Source organism: Cynoglossus semilaevis, chromosome 2 (genome assembly GCF_000523025.1).
Source record: "Cynoglossus semilaevis isolate Cse_v1.0 chromosome 2, Cse_v1.0, whole genome shotgun sequence".
NCBI lineage: Eukaryota > Metazoa > Chordata > Actinopteri > Pleuronectiformes > Cynoglossidae > Cynoglossus > Cynoglossus semilaevis.
The window spans coordinates 17,294,105-17,309,183 of NC_024308.1; the positions used below are offsets into that span (position 1 = coordinate 17,294,105).

General features: G+C 41.1%; 1 long non-coding RNA gene across 3 annotated transcripts in view; it reads left to right on the forward strand.

Moving 5' to 3' along the window:
• Positions 1-11,443, forward strand: part of LOC107989838 (uncharacterized) — a 53,141-nt gene extending 41,698 nt beyond the window's left edge. For 2 of the 3 annotated variants that reach the window (XR_001761355.2, XR_003049232.1), the window contains one exon: positions 7,079-7,480. This is a non-coding gene — a long non-coding RNA (uncharacterized LOC107989838). Of the gene's footprint in view, positions 1-7,078; positions 7,481-7,671 lie in introns of those variants that run through there. The other variant, XR_001761356.2, reaches the window with a different exon arrangement.
• The last annotated feature ends 3,636 nt before the right edge of the window (positions 11,444-15,079 follow it).

A 15,079-nucleotide genomic window follows, 5' to 3' on the forward strand; every position in this document is an offset into this window, starting at 1 on the left:
CTTTATTCTTCTTCACTCAAAAACAATAGTCCATCCCTGCAGGTTCTCTTTGACGCTCCCTTCTCCCTTCACAGATTACATCATCTGCAAACATCATGGTCCACCGTCATCCTGGCTGCCTATTATCACAACAAACAAAAATACATCAGAACTGATCCCTGCTGTAGCCCCGGCCCTAATTTGAACCCATCTGTCACTTCGATTGCACGATTGCAGCTGTTTCACTGGCCATTCATAATGTCCTGCACCATCCTCAAGTACTTCACTGCCACTTCTAACTGTCTCCAGTTCTTAATTTATAAAGTGGGAGGTCCTGGAACGCAGTTTCTGGCAACTTTTTTTCTTCTTTTCATTGTGAACCGGTTGGCAGATCCAACATCGTTGTAGCCAGATCCTGTTCTGACAGTGAAGACCTGATTAAGTAATGGTTGTTTTATTTTATTTTTTTTTTGACTGCCCAGGTCAGAAAAAATTAATGTACAATTAATGTACACAAAATGTACCTTTACCTGAAGGGTTTTTAATGTGCTTAAATGTAATAGATGTAATAAGCTGTATGTTTCTACAGAGAACGAGAACAAATGTCCCTCTGTTTCTATTCTGGGTATCAGTAGAGGAGGAAGAGGAGGAACACATGGAATTAAATGATCTGTAGTGTCGTTCCAGGAATAGATCATTCCAAAGAAGAATTAGCTTAACTTGCCAACCGTTACATAAATGATCTGTCAATGGGATAAAATATTGGCTTGAAAATACAGTACTTAAAATACTAGGCTACATAGTAGAAGGTGTAGCATTCCACTGTGCTTAGCTGAATCAGGAAACAGTTTTTCGTGCAAGCAGAAGAAGCCTGATTGACTACTGTCCATGTGTTTCCTACCGTCCAGAAGTTTTCAGTCAGACGGATTTGTGTTAATGGGACAAAGATTAACCTCTGACAAAAGACAAGGGCAAACGGTCCGGACGTTGGCGGCGGCCTTGTGTCATTAGTGTGTAGTATCCTTCCCTTTTACACTTAACCTTTACAATCAGGTTGAAATGGCTACTCTTTCCGCATTTTTAAGAATGAAGATGGATAGAGAAGATTCCTAAGTGTGTTTCTATGTGCTGGGAACTGAGGGGAAAAGCAGACCACTGGGTTGCGGCATATCCCCCAGCAGGCTTTGTGTGTTCTCTACCCACTGCCAAGAAAAACAGCAGAGCCTTCAGTCCTGCAGAGGCCATATCCTGCTGTGCACCAACACGCCTGTGCATGTGAGTGTTTGTGAGTGCAGCTCTAGGATCCAATCAGTGGATCAGCATGTGCAGTCATTACCCACAGACCTTAATGAACATGTGGTGGTGATGATGAGACGTAAAAAAGGTGAACAGATCACAGGCCACGGCCACGGTGGTTATGAGACGAACATGTGTTTTTACACTCCTTCACCTTCACAGACTCAGTAGAGGTGTTTTACTTTAGACAACAATCATTTTCATTTTTCTTTTCTTTTTTTTTTTTTACTGTATATCAGATCATTTTAACGACATTTGCTCGATCAGGCAAGTAAACAAGCAAAAGTAAAACTTTCTGGACTTTCACATATAAAAAAAAAAAATACACATGAACTGACACTGCAAACATCCTGCAGTACGAATGAAAGCCAAGCCCAGTTCAACCCCAGGAGGATTAACACAGCAGCTACTGTTCGTCTATAGAGGGGGCTGTTTATTACATAACTGTTGGGGTGGGAGGGGTATAACAGGAATTACTATTTATACATAGCAATTTCCACATCAACTGATTGTGTTTCACCGTAATTTGAAGTATGCAGCATGTCATTGTAATGTCATCTTGTCGTGACCTTCGTCACACTTCACATCGTAACTCTTTTAACTGTGACTGTGTTTGCAGTTCTGACGGGCAGTTCCCATGAAGCTGCAGATTGGTCTTTGTTGAGAGACTTTATGGCAAGATGTGTTTTGGTGCTTTAGAAAAAAAAGTACTTCTTAAAACGTTTTTCTAGAATGACCTGTCGTAAAATGACTTTTTTTTAGATACATAAGACACTAACACAAACATCGGTGCATGTTGGAAGAGTTTTTTGGTGTTTGTTCAGTTCTTCAACCGTCCCAGTTATTAATGGGAAAACATTGTGATTCTGTGTCTGTAGGTGTTTTGACAGGTGCACTTCTGGTGCGTGTTTTGCTGTTAATCGAGGCTCAACGTGAAGTTTGCGTGTAGGGTAAAACACTAAATGATATGATGGAAATAAACATCATTTTTCCAACAACAGCAAACCGAACTTTGGTTCAACTCATTATGTTTGGCTATGTTGATGGATACAAATTATTTTACAAAAGCAGATCCAGCGAAGACTTAGTCTTTTGATAGTCGTTGCTAATGTTTTTTCCACTGATCAGTGATCAGGGTGGGAGTGTGTAAGAGAAAGAAGAGAGAGAGGAGATCACACGCACAGGAAAACACAAAGTGCATGATAGAATATGGTATATTTATAGTTTAATTTTATTATTCATTTGTATGATGTACTTTAATTTATATAATTATTGCATTGTAATTAATATAATATACACCCGGCACATTACTGCGCCCCACAGGGGGTCCTGCCCCACTATTTGAATACTGACTTAGAGTAAACATTTATTTTTCTACAGATTTCAATACAAACCACATTATTTTAAGGTTTTATACTGACACTTGATGGACTAAGAACTATCCTGCAGAACATCCTGTAATCAAACTGCAACATGTGAACCTGGCACATTCTCCTAGCTCTTCATGGTAAACATCTGTATATGATGTTTGTCCGAGCGTCCCAGGGTGTAGAGAGGTTATGTCCTGTCTCCTGTGTTTTCTCTACTTCTGTTCTATACTGTATATGTGTGTGTACCATTTTCTAGCCAAATTCAAACTGAGTTACCAGATAAGCGGTCAGTCTATCAGTGATCAGTCAATTATGGTTAAAGCAGGTACCTTCCTTTAAGGTGTACTCCTTGCTGGTAGAATCATTACTGCAAATGAATTCTCAGCTGTCCTCAAACCTCGGAGCAGCGTTTTAAGTTTGAATGTTTCCTGTTGAAGTTCCCTGCTGTACATCAAAGGCAACTTTGTGGTTTTTGGGAAAATGTCAGGTAGAGAAACTACAGCTGCAGAGGTTGACGTATACACCCCGTACACTCAGACCCCCTCTGTGTGGCAGGGACCTCAGCAGCCTTTTCATTAATCTTCACTTATCGTTTGCCAGACTGAAAGTTGAGGAGGTTCAGTTTGTTTGGTTTTTTTCCTATTTTAGCTGCACACGTGTACTGTAATAAAAAACAAGCAAATTGCTTTGTTTTTCAATTTGATTTCCTGGGATTAAAGTGCAGACATTCATAAAACAGCAACATATTAGACAAACACAGCAAAAGGCAAGTGAGGAATCTGACTTTAAAGGCAGTGGTAGTCACGACACAACCATAAAAGAGATGTTTGGACAACAGAAAAGAATTGTTTTGTCTTTCGGTTTTTTCTACCTGTAAACACCAGAAGTGATGGCAACGATGGTTCACTGCTGCTGAACGACTTCAGCCAATCACACCCCAGCCCCACTGCTGCATGTCTGTCCATACTTGTAGTGTCTCTGGTTTGTGTTAGGTGCCTTCCTGCTGCAAGATACAGTCAGAGACCCAGGGCCACAAAGTGGAATGGTGGTTGTTGCCATTACCAGACAGCAAGAACATCACCAGTCCAAACAGATGGTCCATGTTCTACCCATGTGTACGGAGTATTTCTCCAAGTATTCCAGTTTCCTCCCACAGTCCAAAAACATACAGGCTGAGATCAGTGGACACTGTTAAACTGTCCAGGATGTTCTCTGAATTTACTTAATGACTGCTGGGATTGGCTCCAGGTGTGTACTCTGTATATAACAATAGAACATGGCTAGCAGTTGTCACACTGTGCTATATCTTCTAATGATTACGCTGGATCACATCAGGTCTGCAGTTAAGGACTTAGAACCCAGTCCTAGCTACTGGTGTTTTTTCAACAGTAATTCTTAATCAACCATAGTAACAGCAACAGCTACTTGTCGCAAAGCAGTTTGCTGTTGAGTTAGCCTCCAGTCTTTAAAATACAACAACACAACATAACAAAGAAGAAATATTTTTTCAATGCAATTATTTATAAAGACTACTACTAATGTTTGTGTCAGTGAGTGTTGCTTTCTTCGCTACTTGTCACACTGTATTCCTGCACTAAGTGTTTGAGGTGGAAGTAAATAATAATAATAATAACAATAATAATAATAATGATGATGATGATATTATATTGGTCTAACTTTAGCCAGAAATGAATCTTCTACCTTGAGTTGAACTGTGTGACAAACAGATGCATAACATAAAACTGCAACCCTTATATACAGTATGTATTAAATGACCAGTGTGTGCATACTCACACCTTGTCGAGCCTACCACATACTGAGACAGTTAAATCTCAGTTTTATTTTCTGCATGTAGCTGCTGGCCACCAGCCCTGAGTGATAAAACACTGGCTCTGTAAGGGAGTACTAATGACTTCACATGTTGTTCTGTTGCCATTTTTCTATCTACAGGTCAGCACACACACACACACACACACACACACACATATGAGAGAGAAGTCTCAGTCTTGGACTCAGGTTTCTCTTTTAGTTCCCAGTAGAGGTGTCATTCCAACATGGGTTAGCACTGTAATTGATGCGAAGGGCTTCGATGGTCGTATTGTTTCCTAAAGTGTGCTAATCTCACAGAAACACTGGCTCATAATGTAAACACACCTGTGTCCTGTGACAATGCCACCTCCAGTCTCCCTCAACCGCCTCCCACCTCCCTCCTCCTTTGGTTTTTACCATTTTCTGTGATCGAGATTGAAATGACTCTACTGTATGACCACTTACAGCATGTTTATGAACAGAAGAAGTTCTTAACTATTGTGTTTGTGTGTGAGAGAGCGAGAGAGAGAGAGCACTTAGACTCACAGAGTTACAATTCTTCTTACCTGAACACAACCATTAAAAGTATAGGCCTAATCTTAATCCTTATTGTAAATTTCACCCTAAATTGAACCCTGACCTTTAATTTAATCTAGAACCTTAAAATATGCTCTCACCCAGTGAGGAGCTGCATATTATCTCCACAAGAACACGATGTGCCAATTATTTTTTCATATTTTTCGTGATTAAATTTTTTTTAAAGACATCCCCACATTGTTATTCCTCCCTCTCCTAACCCCTTATTGTACTCTGAGTAACATAATCCTCCTGCGTAATGATACCTAAGCTGACTGATAAAATACAAAATAAAGAAAACATGAGATAAGATTCTTCACCAGAGGGAGTCTACAGGTCAGAGGGAAGGCTCGGTCCAAACCTGTGGATGGGTTCATGAACACGAAGATAGTGATTTCAGCTGGAGGTCAAAGGTTACTAGGTCAATCAGTCAATCTGACTTATGTGTCCAGGTTTCATGTCTTTCTCATGGTGTATGGACTATACTAGTTATTGACAAATTAAGGTAGCTTTACAAATTAATCAAACGAAATAGAAATAGGTGAAGTCATTATTTAAACCTGGTGCTTAACTAAGGTCAGAATATTCCCAAATTGTAATATAATGTTGCACCATAAGGAATATAATGTAAAATAAACAAATGTCACTATTGTTTTGAGCTAATGTAAATGTTTTGGTTATGTGTTCTTACTCATTTGAAACTGTTAGTGCAGCACGTACCGTGTGTTTATAATGTTTTACATTGTGGTTTTACTGTACGGCAGCTACACCGTGATTTAAATATGAATAAAAGTCAACATAACAGAGCTTGCTCTCATTTGCTGACTGGTTTCTGACCCGAGTAGCTGTTTCTGTTACAGTCATGAGTGTACAGTATGTGGTCATATGGAATTTACCACAGATTGAGGAATATGGGAAAGTTTTCCTGCCCCCATGAGTAACCACTGGGTCAGAGTCAATAACAATGGCTGACCCTGCTGACCCCTAGACTTTACACAAGAAATTATTAACTGTAATATCATGCAGATTGATGCCCTGCCCCGATGAGGTGGAGGTACATTAGCATTGTGCTAACTTTTTTTTAAAAATCACACCTGTTCACCAGGAGAGATAGCAGAAGAAAAACAACAGCAGTTATATAACCCAGTCCACAGAAATGTCAAACGGTGCTCTCCCTCAGAGGTCACCCTGACTAAAACTAATCCCTTTGGCCCGATCCACATCATCTGATACACCCCCTCTGCCTCCCCCTCCTAGATCAGAGAATGACGTGACCCTGCCAGACGTCTCTAACTAACAAATGAAGCAGATCATAGGCTTTAGATGAAAAAAAAGAATTCAGTTATTTAAGAAAATTTCAAACAGATGAAGAAATGAACTTAACAATGAACCTGAATAATCGATGATACACCTGTGTTCTCATCCGTCTGTTGCCTGGTAATTAAGTGGATGCCAACTGGGACCGGGGTAGCCCACTCCCACGGGAAAAAACTCAAAGCAAACTTTTGTTTACCAGGGAGTAGACAGCGGACACTGACAGTATTGCAATATTTCCATGAACAGGCACTCCTTCTCCCAGGGCTGGAGCGCTCTTATCAGTTGACGATAGGAAAGAATAAGTAATAATGCACGCTGAGACCCGGCCAAATGAGAAGTGTCCATCAAAATCCAGAACTGCTGTGAGATCTGCAGCGCGTGTTTGTGTTACACATCAGCCGGCCACTGTCTGAGCCTGGCTCGTGTTTGACCTATGATAATGATCCATCTACACTTCACCTCTAACCCCACTAAACTAAACCAGGTGTGTGTGGTGTGAGCACCGAGGGTGGGGGGCCATGACTGTGTTTATGTGCATGGAGGACCCCTGGCTGAGCTGAGTGACAGCTCTGAACAGTTCCTGGTACCAGGGGGGTGATGTTGAGGGTAGAAAAGGTGGAGGAAAAGGAGGGAGAATGAGTGTTTTCCTTGTTGTTTCACTTTTCCTTTCCTCCCCATCCAGATGGACATTAACTTCTCTGTGTGTTTGTCATCCATACAATGCCCTGCAGAGAGAGAGCAGCAGGCCCTGCAGTAAACAAGTGTCCACACAACAATGACAGAGGAGCGGAGAGCAGCTGTGGGCAGGTGGCCTCGGCTGAGTGATCGGTGTTAAGGGGTCACGTGTTGGTCACACCTCCCATCAAATATGCAGTTTGCCAGGTAAACAACCTGCTGAGAGGAAATCCTGTCTGTCAAACAGCAGAGAGACAGTGACGTCAGACTCCTGACCCTGGAGTCAACCAGCTTTGTCCCACCACACCCACCCACACCATCACAACGATTGACATGTCTACATACAAACACACCAACCAGTTCCTGTGCTCTTGTTTTTCACAGTTGCCTAAAGTAGGGTCTGCGGGCCATCTATTGTACTTATTGTACTTTTCTTATCTGTGTGTTCTTACTGTTGTCTATCTGTCTGTATATGTATTTATCTATAACTATGTTGTAAAACTTATCATTTACACATATATATATATAAATCCCAAAAATGACTTTCTGCAGATTTTGCCATCTGAAATGGTCTAAACAGTTACAGCATCTGTTTACACAGTGGTGTTGATTTGTGATGTGTTTTTTTTTTTTCTCCTTCTTTGTGAAGAAGTCGACAGAATGTGGCACAACAAAGCTAGATGAAACAGACATTTTGTCCAGGACTTTGAAGCCATCCATCAAACTGACAACGGCAGTTCACTTTGAACCACAAATGTGCTCATTGTTGTGCTACAACAAAGTCAGAAGATTCTTACAATTGCCAGGAGTAATTCTCATGGAAAAGTTGCCTGCCTCCAACGCCTGTTCCCTGACATGCTGTCAGTGTTTATTGGGGGAAAACCACTTCCTCAGACCTCGGACCAGTTCTGTTTTCTTTCTATGTTCTGCACCGAGGTCTGCAGAACCGGAGAAACTCTGTGAAGGAGTGAGAAAAAGGTTGTGAATGTTTCTGTTGTTGAGTCATCAGTTAGCTCTTTTGTATTTATGAAACATGAGTTCTTTGGTAGCTGTGCAGTTGTCGGCCTCACGTTTACCTGGTCGTAGGTGGCAGGTTGTGTTTTGATGAACGTTCAGGCCTCGTTCTACCACGGTACAAACCTGATTTAATACTCACACAGGATGCCGTTTTATGTGTGTGTGTCTCAGCGTCGTCCTCAGATCCAAAGCCAGGCAGACAAACAAACTGTGTGTGTGTGTGTCATGTGTCTGTGTGTGTGTAGGTTCCTGCATTTGAAATGTGTTTAGTTTGGATTTTGGGGGGAAAACTTCACACTGCCAGGGTCTAAAACATCTCTGTCTGTCCAGAGCAGAGATGGCGGGGGTCCCAAGTAACTGATCTGAATTCAGTGGGTGGTTGTAAATGGTTCTATCAGTTTGCTGCTCAGGACTACAGCACGAGAACGGCCAAAACTGACAACTGTAGCACAGGCTCAGCCGTGAGTCAAATTGTTTCATTACAGTACATCAAACAACAAAACACCCACAGGATGAGAGCGTTTCCTCTTCTTACACATCCCCTTCATCTGTGCTCCAAACCCCTGGGGAGATTCTTCAAAGATGGCCACGGTCGTCTGCTGCATCACAGCAGCAGCAGTTTGCTTTCATTCCTTTATTCTAATGTCTCTGGCTCACCTCTGTGGTCCCATCGTTTCCTTGTGAGCAGACGGAAACCTGGTTGTGTGTTTTGTGTAACCATCGCTCTGTTATAAGGCAGACATCCATTAATGAAAGTGCAGTCTGTGCCTTCCTGGATGTTGGCGCTCCCTCAGACAAAGCTATTTTAGAGTTGTGATACCGGAAAACACATTCACATGCACACACGGGCCTGTAAATAGAGCCGTGGGCCTTGATGCCCTCAAAGACGCCGGGGGTAGAATTTCCGTCTGAGTTCCGAGACAGGATCTTCTGCATGGTGTACAGTATGGGAACGGGCTGATGTGAGATGAAGGGTGGGAGAGGAGAAGATGTGTCACTGGGTTTAAAATATTTGACCAGCCATCCATCCATTCAGGTTACAACTGGTTATGAAAAGAGGTCAATTTGTCCAACATATATCACTGGGACCAAATGACCAGTATTTTTTCCCCTTTTTTATTACATAAACGCCCCATAGGTGGCAGTGTTGAGGCTGAAAGGAGACTAGTAAAATTATTAAAATTACAAACTCAAGGAGGAAGGGACAAATGCAAATGGCTTTTGTCATGTCAGGTTAAATACATGTTTTTAGCATATTATTGAACAACAGAAGTTGATTTTAACACTAAGAGAGAATGTGAAACTTTAAATCTTTAAATAGAAACACAAGAGGTTTTGATGCAAGTAAATGTTTGTGAACTTCTGGCTTTGTAATCCATGTTTTTTATCGTAAAATTGTTGGCGTTGAAGGTGAAAAGCCTTAAAGATGAACAAAGGGACGATCGCCACCTTGTCAGCCTATAATTAACTGATCTCTCTGGCATCAGGAGCGTGCCTTATGGCCAGTGCTAGCTTGTTGTTCTCGTTGAATAAGTTGTAACTGTAGGTAAAAGGATTCAATTCGTAGAAAATAATAAAACTTTACCTGTGGACTGAACTCAGTGTTGAACTTTACTAGCTTTATCTGTAGAGGAGCGGAAAAAAACAACTAAATGCTCTGTGTTTACTCACAGCAACTATAAGTTCCTGTACATCCATCTTTTTTTTTTCGTCTTCTTTTTCTTCTTTCTGCAGTGGTAGTGTCATTTATTTAAGAAGTAGAAACAAACTGGTGTTGTCACTAATTAAAAGTTAGAATATTCCTCGAAAAGCTTTGGTGGAGGGAAAAGTCCTTGAATAACCAAAACCAATTTTCCCCTAAATAATGGCCTTGAATTGGTCATTAGTGTTTTCTTTTTGAGGCAAATAGACATGTTATAGCTGTGTTAAAACTTTATGAGCACAGGCCCAGCTGGACAGCTCTGTGGTGAGGCTGTTGGAAACAAGTCTGATGAGGTTGGCAAGTCCCAGCCAAACCCAAAGTTTTGGGCCCCGAAGCCCAAACAACAAGCTGTGAAGGGAAGTGGAATGTTGTGTTGGTTTGTTTGAATGCACAGCACTTAGGCATAGATTTCCTGAACGGTGCAGCTTCAAGTGCAAAATATGAACACAATTCATTTATTATTATTGTTATTCCTAGGTGACAGCCTCTGTTGTTTCAATCATCCTCTGGGAAAGTAAAAACAGAACTTGAGTCCAGACTGGGGTTGATCCCTTGAGTTTATCTTATCAGCTCCTTCACCTGGTGCATCCTGAAAGGCCTCTGTCTGAAGAAGCACTACGGAATTTATTTTTGTCCTGCTACGGTTGTGGAAGTTTGGGAGTGACTTATTTACCTGGACTAAAGCCACTTTTCATTGAAGAGAAATACATGTGTTCCCCTTTAGAGGTACGCGAGTGTGTTTTTGCATGTGTGCTCTGTTTCTATTTGTCCGCCCTGTTTTTTGTAAATCATTTTCTTTTTAAGACCCATTAGACCTCATGGGGACCAAAGTCTACTTCTAATGAGGCAGAACCTGATTTCTGTGGGGTTCGCTTAAGTCATTATCCGTGCTAGTGAACATTATTTAACACTAAATTTGTATTGTAATGCCATTAGGTAATGCTCTCCCTGCAGCATCTCAAAGACAGAAAGCATTACATCAGATCATACAGTAATGGACTGGCAGCTCCTAAAGAGCCTCAGGACACTCTTCTGGCCGGGACCAAAGGTCACTCTGTTCAAGGGTGAATCATACAGCATGGGAGGTGCATGATGTTTGGAAGTGAGTGTGTCGCTGCATATACAGTGTGGGCTAAACCATCTGCACCTCACCACAGTCAGGGAGTGTTACGAAACAGGATCCCTGTCTGTATATAGGTATGAACGCGAGAGGAAAACACACGCCCTTCAGCATCCTCATCTGCATCTCAACAGATCCTGTTTTTAGGGCCAGCTATAGAGGGTATCACTAATTTACAAACACACACACACGTTAGTGGTAAGCGTTGGAGGAAGGGGGCTATTGAGAGCCTTTAAACAAAAAGACATTTTTAGAAAGGTGTTCATAAGCTAGAAAACAAAGAAGGGAAGTGACATGATGTCCCGCGGGGAATCTGAGGGTCACGGCTGACATGGTGTACACGCCTATGGAGCAGCCTCGTACATATATTCGCACAGTCACTGACTCACCCTTAAACACACACGCAGACCCACCCAGAGTGACAAACACTGCCGAGGTCGCATGAGTTGTTCTCAAAATACCTTTTTTCCTTTTCTTCGTACGAATTTATCAATACTGGGATCTTGGGGAAGTTTACTTCCCTCTCCAGGAGACTACAAGAAATTCATGTTGACTTGAGGGATGTTTTGTCACACACACATGGCAACCTTGGGAATAACTAACCAAAAAAAAATATATTTGTATATATATGTACACGTGTGTGTGTGTGTGTAATATATGTAATATATATAATAGCATTGTGTAAAATGTGTTTGGTTTTAATTGACGTCTTTCCTCATGTGAGCAGTGAGAGCGTGTTCCATTCTGTTGTGTTTACAGGAAGTGTTTACTTGTCAACCATCCAGCGGCTTTGTATCTAAACATAGCACAGGACAAAGAAAGAGACAGAGACGAAAATATGTTTTTATTAATGGTTCAAAATCACAATCGTGTGGTTGGAGCTGGATTATTGTTATTAGGTTGGCATGGTAACTGGTGGCAAAGGAATAGATTTTAGCACATTGTACACAACGCATGTTTAATTATCGCAAATTAGAGGAAATCTATGAAACTCTTGGACAAACGTAGCTATTTTACCATAATTTGTTTGAAAATAAATTAAATCATACAGTTTGAATTCACTGCAATTCCTAGATTTTTCTCAATGTATTTCTTAAGAACCTGAAAGATCAGGTGTTCGTAGCTACATACCATACAGTGGGTTTATATGATATTAAACAAACTTGGAAAATAGCGGTTCTCAAAAGCCTGTACAGTATAGTAGTGGATTCTGTTGCTGTCTGCCATCCAGAAATGAAGCGTCAGCAAAGATCATCAGCAGTGTTGTAAGATGAAAACATCAACTGTTGGCTCAGTCAGGTGCACACTCTCTGCTGGTGTGTGTGGTATTGCCCCTGGTTCTGCAATTTGTTCTGATAGTCCAAAAATGCACTTCATGACAACTGGATAGTAGCAGTATACTTTATGTGCCAGTAGAAAATGGATGGATGGATGGATTGATGGAAAGTTGGGTGGATGGATGGATGGATGGATGATTGATGTAAGGATGATGGATGGATGGATGGATGGAATACTGAGGACACAGAAGCAACATCAAATGTTGGGTTCAAAAACTCAAGATGATAAAAATACAATTTTAAAAATCCTGGCCATCCTGAAAGTTATCTTTGGCTTCGGTCAAACCCCACGCTGGTTTCTAGGTTTTATTCTACAAAATAATCATATTTTTAGAAAGAAAATTGTGAACCTATCCTTTAAAGCTCGTGAGATCTGATCTGGAAATAGTTGTGTACACACTCACACATCTGGTGTAGGTTTGGATATGTTACAGAGTGTACAGATCTCAAAACCAGAGGGGGTAGATCCATCAATCATGCCTTCCCCTCTCTAGTTCTCTTTGTCTTCAAGACGCTTGAGGCTTCCAGGGGGGGGAATATACTTTGGGTTTAATGTTACAGTTAAGGTAAAGCTTATGCTTCTTCTTTTTGAGTCCAGATAGAGCAGAGTGGGGGCCACACGGTGGTGAACGGCTGAACTTCATCACCGTCATCGTGACAGTGATACGACCTAATCTGGCTTAGATGAAGTCTCTGAAGAGTTGTAAATAAGAGGATTGTGTTACATCTGATTTGCAAAGGGTATTGCAACTGCTTCTGGGAGAAAGTTAAGCTGCTGCACAACTTCACAGAAATAATAGTGAAAGAAAGAGCATCAACAACATTTTTGTGTGACTTCACATCTTTTAGTGGCACGACAAAAACTGCAGACGGAGAAGATGAGTGTCAAATGTAATCAGCAAGTACACACAACAGGACAGAGAGGAAAACAAGGTTCTGTGACCATCCCATTGTACTGATGTCACGTCAAAGCATCATCTCCTTCGTGTTCGTGCTTAATATCGGGAGTCCTTACATGACTTGTGCACAGAGCCCGTCTGTCGGGAGCATCTTTTTCTGTTTTGGCTATTTAGGACAAATAAATTGCAGTATCTGTGGGAAAGTACTCAACGCAGGAATCTGCTCTCCTACGACATTGAGTACTGTAAAGAGAAAAAAAGACCGAGCTGTTCCACTTCCCCTCGCTGTTTATGAACGAAACCCAGCTGTTAACAAACAAAACAGTAGGGAAACATAGTAAGGTCTATCTTTTGATATTTTAATCGGCAGCAGTACCTTAATAGTTACAAGTCCTTCATACTGTACTGTATGTACAGTATGTAAACTCCAGTCTGGTCACCTGTCCTCCAGTTGTCCTGGACAGTTCAGTGTCAGTCCACCACAGGGTTCAAACAGGACTGAATTGCAGGTAAATATTGAAAAAAGTACATGTCGCACGGCCAAAAATACTACAGCAGAACTTGAGAATAAAACAATACAGCATTAGCGATGCAAAAAAGCAGTACATTTGGGAAACAGAGTGAGAAAGAAATGGATCTGAGGAAACATTGGATAAGGAAGGGACAGAAACTGCTGCAAAACCAATTAGGATAAAAGTTAACAGAAAGGTTTCGGTAACAAGGGAGCAGAAAGCGAACATGTGATTTCAGACTAACAGCAGGTTCCAAAGAAAATGATCATGTGTTATCATCATGTGTTATTGTTTTGGTACATGAAAATAAAGCTAAAGTTCAAGGTTGCTAAAGTTCAGGTTACTGTGTGGCGGTGTTCCTCTGCGTCCACTTTGGGTTCAGTTTGGGTGAGCAGATAATTTCAAATAATGTTCTGAAAATCCTGTCTTTCTGTAGCCAGAACTAATTTCCTCAGCAGTGTGTTATTCTTTCTGACTGAGCTCACACGGACACAAAGACACCAACCCTGGCGTTACTATAGCGTCAAAAGCTTCAGAAACATAGGGCAGAGCCAACCTGTAGAGCCAGGTGCAGTTATGTTTATGTTCTCTGAATAAGAGTGGTAAATATTATTGTAGCCTGCTGCTTCAGACTCTACTCCGTTTATAGCTGGGCGACAGGTCCAACGTCAATTAAACAGAGGTGGTACTCGCTGACAGAGGGAGAGAGAGTCACAGCAGTTCCAGATGACGTGGACTCCAACAACTCCAACTTTGGAGCTGAGTAAAACTTTTTACATCAACATTTAAAATAAATTATTCCTCTCTATATTTTATAATTTTTAGAGGTAGGCAATCTGTGAGAATGTCATTTTAGACACTTAATTTGAACCATAGGAGCCCATAGCCAAAGAAGTTTACTTTTTCATAAGGAAAATGGTTCTCTTTGTGAGTGTTATTGACTAAGAACGAAAAACAGAAACAAGAAATAACGTACAATTGTCTGGTTGTTGGCTGGTAGAAAATTACATTTCCTGTCATCATCAGACGTAGCATAAGTCATAATAAGCAGTACAAACTGGTCATGTTCCTTTTGGAAAAAGTCAAAGGAAGTTTAATATATAAAACACTGAGTGTGCTCCCTTTTTTTCAAATCATTTTTATCTGTTAAAGAAAAAAAAAGAACACATAGTGATTCCATTTAATTCCGTGCCTGCCTGCAATTACTGAGGAACCATCCAGAATGGGACTTATTTTGTTTTATTGTTCTAAATGTCTTCCTTCAGTTTGGGACAGCAAGTGCACTGGTAACAACTCAGTGTTCACTTATTAAGATTCACTTGCTACACTTATTGCTACAGTCCCCACACTGTCTCCTGGTTCTCTTCCTCCCTTTCCTATTCTCACCTCAGATTAATATAAGACTGTTGATATATGCCCTGCATGCTTCTTATGTGTTCAGATCAAATCTACCCCTCTGTCTGCATAAAA